This window comes from Acinonyx jubatus, chromosome F2, assembly GCF_027475565.1.
Source record: "Acinonyx jubatus isolate Ajub_Pintada_27869175 chromosome F2, VMU_Ajub_asm_v1.0, whole genome shotgun sequence".
In the NCBI taxonomy this organism is placed as follows: domain Eukaryota; kingdom Metazoa; phylum Chordata; class Mammalia; order Carnivora; family Felidae; genus Acinonyx; species Acinonyx jubatus.
The window spans coordinates 18,098,991-18,108,181 of record NC_069394.1 but is presented as its reverse complement, the minus strand read 5'-3'; the positions used below and the strand labels follow the sequence as shown (position 1 = coordinate 18,108,181).

General features: G+C 38.0%; 1 long non-coding RNA gene across 1 annotated transcript; it reads left to right on the top strand.

Annotated features, from left to right (window-relative positions):
- The first annotated feature begins 278 nt into the window (after positions 1 to 278).
- On the top strand, positions 279 to 7,292 carry LOC128312829 (uncharacterized). The gene is made up of 4 exons (XR_008292628.1): positions 279 to 498; positions 3,072 to 3,172; positions 4,409 to 4,603; positions 5,189 to 7,292. It is a non-coding gene; the product is annotated as an uncharacterized LOC128312829 (long non-coding RNA).
- The last annotated feature ends 1,899 nt before the right edge of the window (positions 7,293 to 9,191 follow it).

Sequence of the window (9,191 nt, the reverse complement as noted above, 5' to 3'; positions counted from 1 at the left end):
CTGAACTGAAATCGGGAGTTGGACACCCAACCGACTGACCCACCCCGGCACCTCTAAGTTTGCATTTTTAAAGTACATTTGTCTGTCTGCACCTGTAGTTTTCTTTTTTTATTTCCTTCTCAGCACCAATTATTCATTTCTTCTTTTGTGACACCATAAAGTTTTTAAAGAAGCCAATTCTTTTGCAATCTCTATCTGTACATATCAAGTAAGGATCCACCCTCCCTGACTCCAAACTTCCTTTCCCTTTAGCCACCGTGTTTGTTTTGTATCTGTGCCCAGGGCCAACTAGAATTAAGAACAATCGTCTGTGCTATTTGGGGGAGAGGGGCTTGTAGGAGCAAAGTGTGTACTTTTTCTTTCTGCTTTTATTGAAATTGAAAAAAATGTGATTCCAGAGGTGTTGGAGGTACGTGGAAGCAGAAGATGGATGGGAGAAACTGAGTCCTGGTCTCATATTTGAGCCCCAGAGTCCCTGTGACTCAGGTCCACAAGTAGGTGAGTCATAAACCAATAGGTTCTCTTCGCTTAAGGGAATTTAATTAATTTTTCTGTCACTTGGAACCAAGAGAAAGTAAAGTGATAATCTACCTATAATTAGTTTACCATTATTCTTTCTTATTTTATCAGTGTCCTGGTGTCTCCCCAACAGTCCTCGAAACACCCCACTAATTTGCTATTATTAATCAGCTCTAGGCTTAGAAATGAAATAATCTATTTGTTAATATTTTATCCTAACATAAATCAATATGCTCTGAGAAGTCTTGACAGAGTTTTGCAGCATGTGTATTTAATTTCTTAGAAACATTCTTTTTTTTTTTTCAGAATCTTGGCTTTATTTTTGGATAGTTCATGCTGCTTGATCATAACATACTGCTGTAGAACGTCTGTAGCTCTGTAGAGCCTAGCATCAAATCTCTCAGACTTATCCCTGAAGAGTGCTATATATTCGAGAAAGTTACCTGCTATTTCTATCGGTTTCTTATTTTGCAGAATGGAGATAGTAATACCTCACTTTGAAATGAGGAGTACAGGGAAAGCACTTAGAACAGGGCATGGCATATGGTGGCTGCTTGATAAATCTGCTACAAACTATTAAGTTAATTTCTAAGTTGATGGGATACTTCCAGCTATTCAAATGATGATTATTGACCCAGGCATTCTGTACATAGATTTTTTTTTCCTTACTAAATGTTTATTTTAGGTTATTTCACTTTCTTTGTTTACTTCACAGCAGAGAGGGTCAGAAAGGGGAAAAGTGTAAATAAATATTACTCTTTGTTGCCTAGTTTGGTATTAGACATGCATGTCAAAAAAGGCTAAAGCCTTTTGTTTCGATGAGGCTTAAGAGTTTGGATTTTCAGTAGTATATTCCTTTGTTCTTGTGCTTCCTCTGTGTTTAAAACTTTATTCTCCTGCAAATACTATAGATGATCATTTTACTGGACATTTAAATTTTCTAGAATGATAGTGACTAAGGTAACTCCTGATTTCATATCCATTTAGACATTACCTATAATTTCAGAGAAGTTATTATATATTTCTCAGCATTCTAATCGTTTAAATATGCCTCAAATGCATAAGCTTTCCTTGTCAATCTTCCTGCTTTTCAGTCTTTCCAATTCAGTCCTGCCTTCCCCACATGGAAGACGGCTAAGAAATCTGCTCAGATTTCCTTTCTTCAACCTCCCTGCTGCCAGTTTCCCTACTCGCCTCTATCCCAGAGGAAGCCAAGAGACTGCTCAAATTTCCTTTTTGGGGGATGTGTCCCACCTGGCTTCTTCCTCTCCTGTTGGGCAACAGGTGGTTATTTTTGTACCGTCAGCGCTCCCTACCCCTGGCTGTCGGAATTCATTCCCAGTGGAAATGTAGACATTTGAGTTTCTTCCAGACTTCAATGGGTAAATTGCCAATTTCCATTTTATGAAAATAATTTTCTTTTGATGGAATAATCTTTTTCCTAAACCATTTCATTAAGCCAAAAAAAACTGGATTTTAGTCATACTTAAAGGCTGAATTAGTGATTGATCTGTTTGCTGCCTCCTTTAAGAATTTCTTTCAAAAGGTCTCCACACATGTGGATTATATCAAACTAACCAATGAGCAATGGAATCAGAATTCTGGCAACCCCATTTTTTAGCCACGTTGCATCATGGATTTCAGTGTCCTTCTCTTTACCACTATTTCTGAGTTCGAAAAAATCTAATAAACAGAATATCGAAGGCTAGAAAACAGGATTATATACTTAAAAAATATTCTCCCCAGGCAACAGTGAACATTAGCTAGGTATGGGAGCCACTGGACAAAAACCAGCATCTTAGCAATGGAAAATAACAATGTTTAAGATGTGATACTAAGGAAGGGAGTAAGAAAGGAATGCCTTTTTTTCCCCAAAAAAGAGAAAATGAAGGCTAAAGGACCATATGATCAAAATGACAAATGACCAAAATACCAGGTATGAATTTTTGCCGGCAGTCTTAGGAATGTGAAAAATGACACATGTTTTTTAAAGATTGATCAAACTGGATTTTACTTTGAGCTCTTATCTTGTCAGTCTGCCCAAAACATCAGTTTCTGTTATTGGGAATTATTCCCTGCCTCTTCCTCAAGAGTTATACAAAGCTTCATATGATCTGATACAGAGTAGAATATTCTGGATGGCCCCTCCATTCTTGGTCCTTGTGGGTCATCAGTAATGGGTTCTCCATTCTAGTCCTCATAGTGACTGTGCATCAGAAAGCACTCTGGCTCCCTCTGCACTTTTGAGCATTGGATTCTCGGCTTTGCCTGGAAGTTCCATGCCTAATGTGCACCAAGCCCCTCTCTGAGGGTATGTCTCCTTATCAAGCTCTAAGCCTCAGCCAGAGAACAGGACTTGGAGCAGCTGCCCAGCTTCTGCCAACGACTCTCCTTCCACAATTTCAGGTAATCTCCCTGTCCTTATTCTCTGACCATTCATCCTTCCACCCATTCATCTGCCATCCCTGGACATTTCTTACCCTCATGATGTGGTATGAAATCTGTGTACAAATAAGATTAAAATGGCTTTCGTCTGCCTTTTCATTGTTAAGGAAAAGGAAACAAAGGACAGAGCAGTGTAATGGAAAGAACATCGGCTTGAGAGCTATACACAATGGGGCTTAAAATTGGAAATGGCTACTCACAAGCAAGGGTAGTCTGAGTATAATTCTCTCATTTCTAAAGTTAGAACACTAATACTCACCTGCTCTAGAGGTAATGTTGTGACAGAGGTAATGTATGTAATACACCTGGCCTAGAACAATTGCTCTCTCATTATTAGGTTACTAATGGTTGACATGAAGCTGGGTGGACCATTATGAACAAGAAATAAGCTTATATGAGTCTTTAGATGATACTCTCAACCAACAGAGCTCCATGCTTTTGAGTGTATGAATCTAATTCCTCCACCTCATGAGATATCATTTTTCTATTCTTTTATTCAACAAATGTCTATTACTTAAGATAAACCATATCCTTTGCTATATTCTAGATTTTAATAATATAAGCTAATACAACCCATCACAGACTTTACATTGAGGTGTGTGTGTGTGGCAGGGGACGGCAGCCAGTAACAATGAAGTATGTTGACTGCTAAGACAGATGTTGTAGAGGGAACCTTGTATGCACAGGGACAGCAGTCCAAGCCTGAGTGATGGAGAGATGTGATATCTAGACCAAGAGATCACCACCTTCTACCTTACGAATTAATAGACTATTTTTTACTTAGCTTTCTTTCAAGGGGCAAAATGTCTCACAGTTACTTGGGTCACACTTCAGAATGAATAATTGCTTTTGTCAAAATTGTATCTTTTGATTAATTTACATTTAGTTGTTCAGGTAGAAAAGAAAAGAAAAAAGAAAAGAAAAGAAAAAGGCTCTGATATCCACATTGATAGTGTCTCATAGCCTTCCTTCTCTTAACTTGCCTATTAAAAAGATTAAAGAAGTGATTTTTTTTCTTGCTTACAATATACCCAGATTATAATATACCCAGTTTAAACTGGGTATATTTTCTTCAAACAAAAGCCTTACTGGGGTATTACATATTTAAAACAAAAAACAAAAAAAAACCCAGATGTGTTCCTGTTAATCAGGAGCTTCTCAGATTTTCTCCGCCCTCATCCTACTATTCTTACCTAACACCCCAGAAATCCCCAGACAGAGCCCTAGTTTAGCCAGGATAAAGTATGACAGGTCTAGGGAGACACCAGGCTTTCTGCAAGGGAATTATGGTGAAGAAGTGATTCAGAATTTGCCATACCTGAAATTCAGGAAGATGGTCAGGATGACGTTTGAAATGATTTCTAATAGTAAGAGTTTACAGATAAATGATGCTTTACGGAGATATGAACACCTTTTATTCAGATCAGTTTTTCTTGTATTTCAGTGACGTTTCCTAGGTCATGGAGACTGAAAACATGCCAATGCCACTGGAAAATGATATAAAACGTTTCCCGATGAAAGGGTACGATGGCATGGTCTCACCAATCTTATTCTTGGGGAAGAACATGTTAACTGCCTTTCTTCTTGCCGTTCTTTCAAGATTTGAAGTTTCTCGTTTCATATTTAGGGATTTGAAAAGGTCAGTATTCAGTAAGAGGGGAAAGATTTGGCCATATTTTATGGAACTCGCGGGTGAGAGAGAGAGCAAGCAAGCAAGTTTCCAAGTGGTTGCACGGGTGAGCTATTATTGTGTGGTGCACACTCTTACAGCTGGTAGTAATCACCCCTCAACATCATACAGTTATTTTCCGGTATCAAATGCGAACACATGTGAGCCTTTCCCTTCAAGGGCACTTTTTATTCATGTTCTTGAATATAGGTTATCACTGTGATCCCAACCCACTTTTATTAGAGTCTGTTTTTAATCAAATGAAAGGTCTTTACCGGAGCCTATTTCTTGTGGGTAAGAAAGTGAACCCATTGAAAAATTAATAACAGAAACTTCTTTGATAATTCACTTAGTTTTCCTTCATTTTGAAAACATGGCTTTGGTAATGTACGTTTAGAGGCTGTTTATTCATAAGTGCCCTACATACCTGTTCATAGCAATGCAGCTCAGAAAAAGTAGTTCTCTTGGAGAAGACTATCATCTATCTTATATTAAAATGATCTCAATTAGCTCAAAGGTAAAGGGTAATTTGGGCTCACTTCCATTTATTTTCAGGACATTCACAAGCAATTCTTTAGGATATACTTCAGTACGATGTCAAAATGGTCCTCGAGAGACATATTTACTTCCTCACCTCTCGAATCTGTGACTATCCACTTTGTATGGAAAGAAGAGCAAATGTTCCCTTTTGTAGCAAAAGATGTGATTAAGTTAAGGATCTTCGCGAAGAAGCACATAGGTAGGATTATCTGGCAAACCATCAAGGCCATCACTCCTGTCTTTATAAGAAAGAAGTGGAGGGATATTAGATAAAGATCCACAGAGGAGAAAGTGATCTCAAGACGCAGCAGACAGAGATGCATCCCCAAGCCAAGGAAAGCTAACAGGCGGCAGAAGCTGAAGGGGCAAGGAAAGGATTCTCTCCCAGGGCTTCTGGAGGGAGGGGAGTCCTGCCAAACTCCTGATTTCAGGCTTCTGGCCTTCACAGTTGTGAGAGAATGAATTTCTTCTGTTCTAAAACACCAAGTTTGTGCTCATCGTTGTATCAGTCACAGGGAACAAATATAGTTACTTAAAAAAAAAAAAAGAAAAAAGAAATGAAGCTACCCAAGGGAAGTTTTATGTGAAATGCAAAAGCACCTTCTAGCCTCTAAGAATTGTTGATTGGTCTTTATTTTTAGGGCTTTCTCTAGGTTAAATTCATCCTTAATCCATTTTGGTCCCCAATCCCATGTTGCATTATTCTTGAAGCATTTCTTCCAGTTATGGCCATAAATGAGGTATAGGTCTGAGTTACTTGGATGAATCTGAGCCTGTGGCTCAAATTCAAAGTTTCTCTGGTCATCGGAGTTCCTGGATATTCTCTTTCTCTATTTCCATTCATCATATATATGTTTATGCCTCAGAAATAATATTAAGCCTTGCAAGAAACATGATTAATTAATAAATTAGGCATGTCCCTTGCCTTTGTGGAGTGTGCAGACCAGTGAAAGAGAAAACTAAAAAGAAAATTTGCAATCCAGTGAGAAAATGTTTATCCACTGTATATGAAGCTGTGTTATTCTGATCAGTTTTATAATAGTAATTATTTTACAGAATTCTTTCAAAAGTTTAATGCAAAGAGGGTATTGACTGGAATCCATGCATATAACCCTCGTGTGTGTGTGTGTGTGTGTGTGTGTGTGTGTGTGTGTGTGTGTATGTGTGTGTATACATATAGACACAAACATGTAGCTTGGATTCTTAATATAATTTTTTTTGTTCTTTCACTGAAAAGAAGAAAAAGAAACTTGGTTACAGGATTATAAATTCACATTTCTAGTGCTCCGGCATTAAAAGTGCTAGCAATTGTACAATTTGAAGGCAAAAATTAAAATTCCATTCCCTCATGCCAAACTTGTCAAGTCTTTCCAGAGTAACATAGCAAGTGCTAAGGGACGCCTTAGAATTTACTTCTTGCTTTAAGTAAGTTTCATTACCAGCATCCTTTCTTTGTAACACTATTCCTAGTGTAGAATGTTCAGAAAGAACTTTAATTTACTGTTTCATTACGAGGCTGTCAACAGACATGTACTAGCCATTTGTTAAGCGTTGGAAAATAAAGCAAAATCAGGTGCAAAGCCTGACAAAAGAAGCCTGATGAAGAAGATGGATATTAAAACAGACTCCTTTCTCTGTAGAGCATCTTATGAAATCACATGAACCATAAGAAATAGCGAATATTGAATTATTTTTGACCTACAAAAACTGTGATTTCATATTGTTCAGTACAATAATTAATGGAGACTTGGCAGCTCACAGGTGAATTCATTTGGACTTAGTGTAGTGTGCCAAATCTGGTAAGTTTATTTGGGCCAGTTTTCAGTTTGTTTCAATCATACTCACCAGAAACGAGTGGTTCTATTTTTTCCTCAGAGGTACATAGAGACTACACTGGATTTTTGCAAACACCTCTAAGAAATATTCAACTTTCATTAGCCTGCAGTTTTAGCAAAAGAAGACATCCTTCTCATTTAATTAAGTTCCCTAATACTCTAGATCAGTATTCCTAATACTCTATACCAGATAGTATATATTTTAGATTTATAGGTCATATTTTCTCTGTAGTGATTACTCAACTCTGCCGTTATAGCACGAATAAACCATAGACGACATGTGAGTGAGCATGGTGGGTTCCAATAAAACTATTTATTCACACTGAAATTTGAGTGAAAATATTTTGGTATTTTATATTTTGATAATTTTTTCAATTGTTAAAAAATGTAAAATCCACCCCTTAGTTAATGCACCATATAACAGCGCGCAGAGAGTCAAAATTAGCCTGCGGTTGTTTTGTTCCTGCTTCCTCAGGAAGCACAGGTGCCAAAATGTTTAGGAAAACTCTTCGTAATATTCTTTGGGGTCCGTGAAGCATTAGGCTCAATGGAAGAGTCGAGAGAATCTTTCAAGTTTAAACTTCCCAGAATCCTACAACTTTAAATGCCTATTTGGGAAGGCCGCCACAATATCAGAATACCAATATTCTAATATTCAGCAGGTTCTGTTCTTAGAAAGAAGATGCCCTTTATCCTCCAGGAGATATTCTCAGCAGTGCTGCACACTAACTTACTGGAGAAAAAGGTAACCAAATCAGAGAAGAAACTAAACCAAGGGAAATTTCATTTCCTCTCTAGCAGAGAAATACCAGGCAGGGTCAGGTTTTTCACCTCCATTCATCAACACCTGTTCCAGATGAAGGTAGTGCTTTGAGGGTCAAATAGAACAGAGCACTGGGCATCCCCATTGAGATCCAAAGACTTCCCCATGAGCTGGTTTCCTCGTTTTGGAAATCCGAAAAGAGATTAACTTGCTTCTTTCTTTTCCTCTGTCGTTTTAACTATTAATATCTACTGAACGATCTTTCATTTTGCCAGCTATAATCACAAACAGCCACAAGGTTGGACAGTTTATGCCTCTCACTTACAAAGGTTTCATTGAGTGATTGATTTCATGTCTGAAAAAAAAAGAAAAAGAAAAAGAGATCCCACAAGGTGTAAGTAATTGGGTGTGAGCAATCCCTGTTCTTCAGGAAAACGAGTACTTCATTCTGAACTGGAGACTGGCCAACCAAACAGCGATTTGAGGACATTTTTTCATCCTCTCCTTCCGTAGCTAACGCTCTTTCCACACTAGATAACTGAAGTTCTCCCATGCATCCCTGTCTGAAAATTGAGCCGTCTGCAAATCTATGCTGCTTTATAAGGGCTGGTCGGGAAGAGAAGGGAATAGGGTTATTTTATCCTACTTCAAACAGAATAAGGTGATTTCAGCAAACAAGGAACTCTAATGCACAGTTGAATCTTTTTTCTTTAATGTGGAAAAAGCCCAGGTATAAATTATTGGTTTGAAAATAGTTAAAAATTGTAAAATCCATTCTGAGTTAATGGGCCATAAAAATAAGCAGAAGGCCATAATTAGCCTGTGGACTATAGTTTACTGACCCCTGTCTATTCCATGTAGAGTCATTTGCTTTTCGCTGAAGTGGAGGGTTGTAGATTTCTATATAATATGGACGTCAGAGCTACAGTGCCTGGTTTGATTCAAAAAAGGTTTCTTCTTCTCCCTGTGTGCCTCAGTTTCCTCATCTGTAGAATGGGGTATTAATAGCAGGCTATTCTGAAAACAAATGAATGCACGTTTCTTTGCATGGTTTGCCTCATTTCTTATTACTGTCCCAAATATCAATGTGTGTATTACCTGAATTCTACCCACTGAGTACATTCTGCTGGGATGCATATTAGCCCTTGGAAAATCAGCTTCTGCTTAACTCTTGCTGCTTTTTTACTCAAATCCTATAGTTTAAATCACAGAGATGATTAACTTTGATCCCAAAAGGCTACAATCTCCCATTTCTGTGCCTTTATACATATAGAATTCCATCCGCTTGGAAACCCACTTCTCTCTCTTCGACTTGCCTGAAAACCAAATTCCTAGATGCTTAGATAGCTTTCTTTGAGGAAGGCATCCCAGCCTTCACTCTTTGTTCCCCATTCATCAGATTCCCCAAGTCTGATGTCTC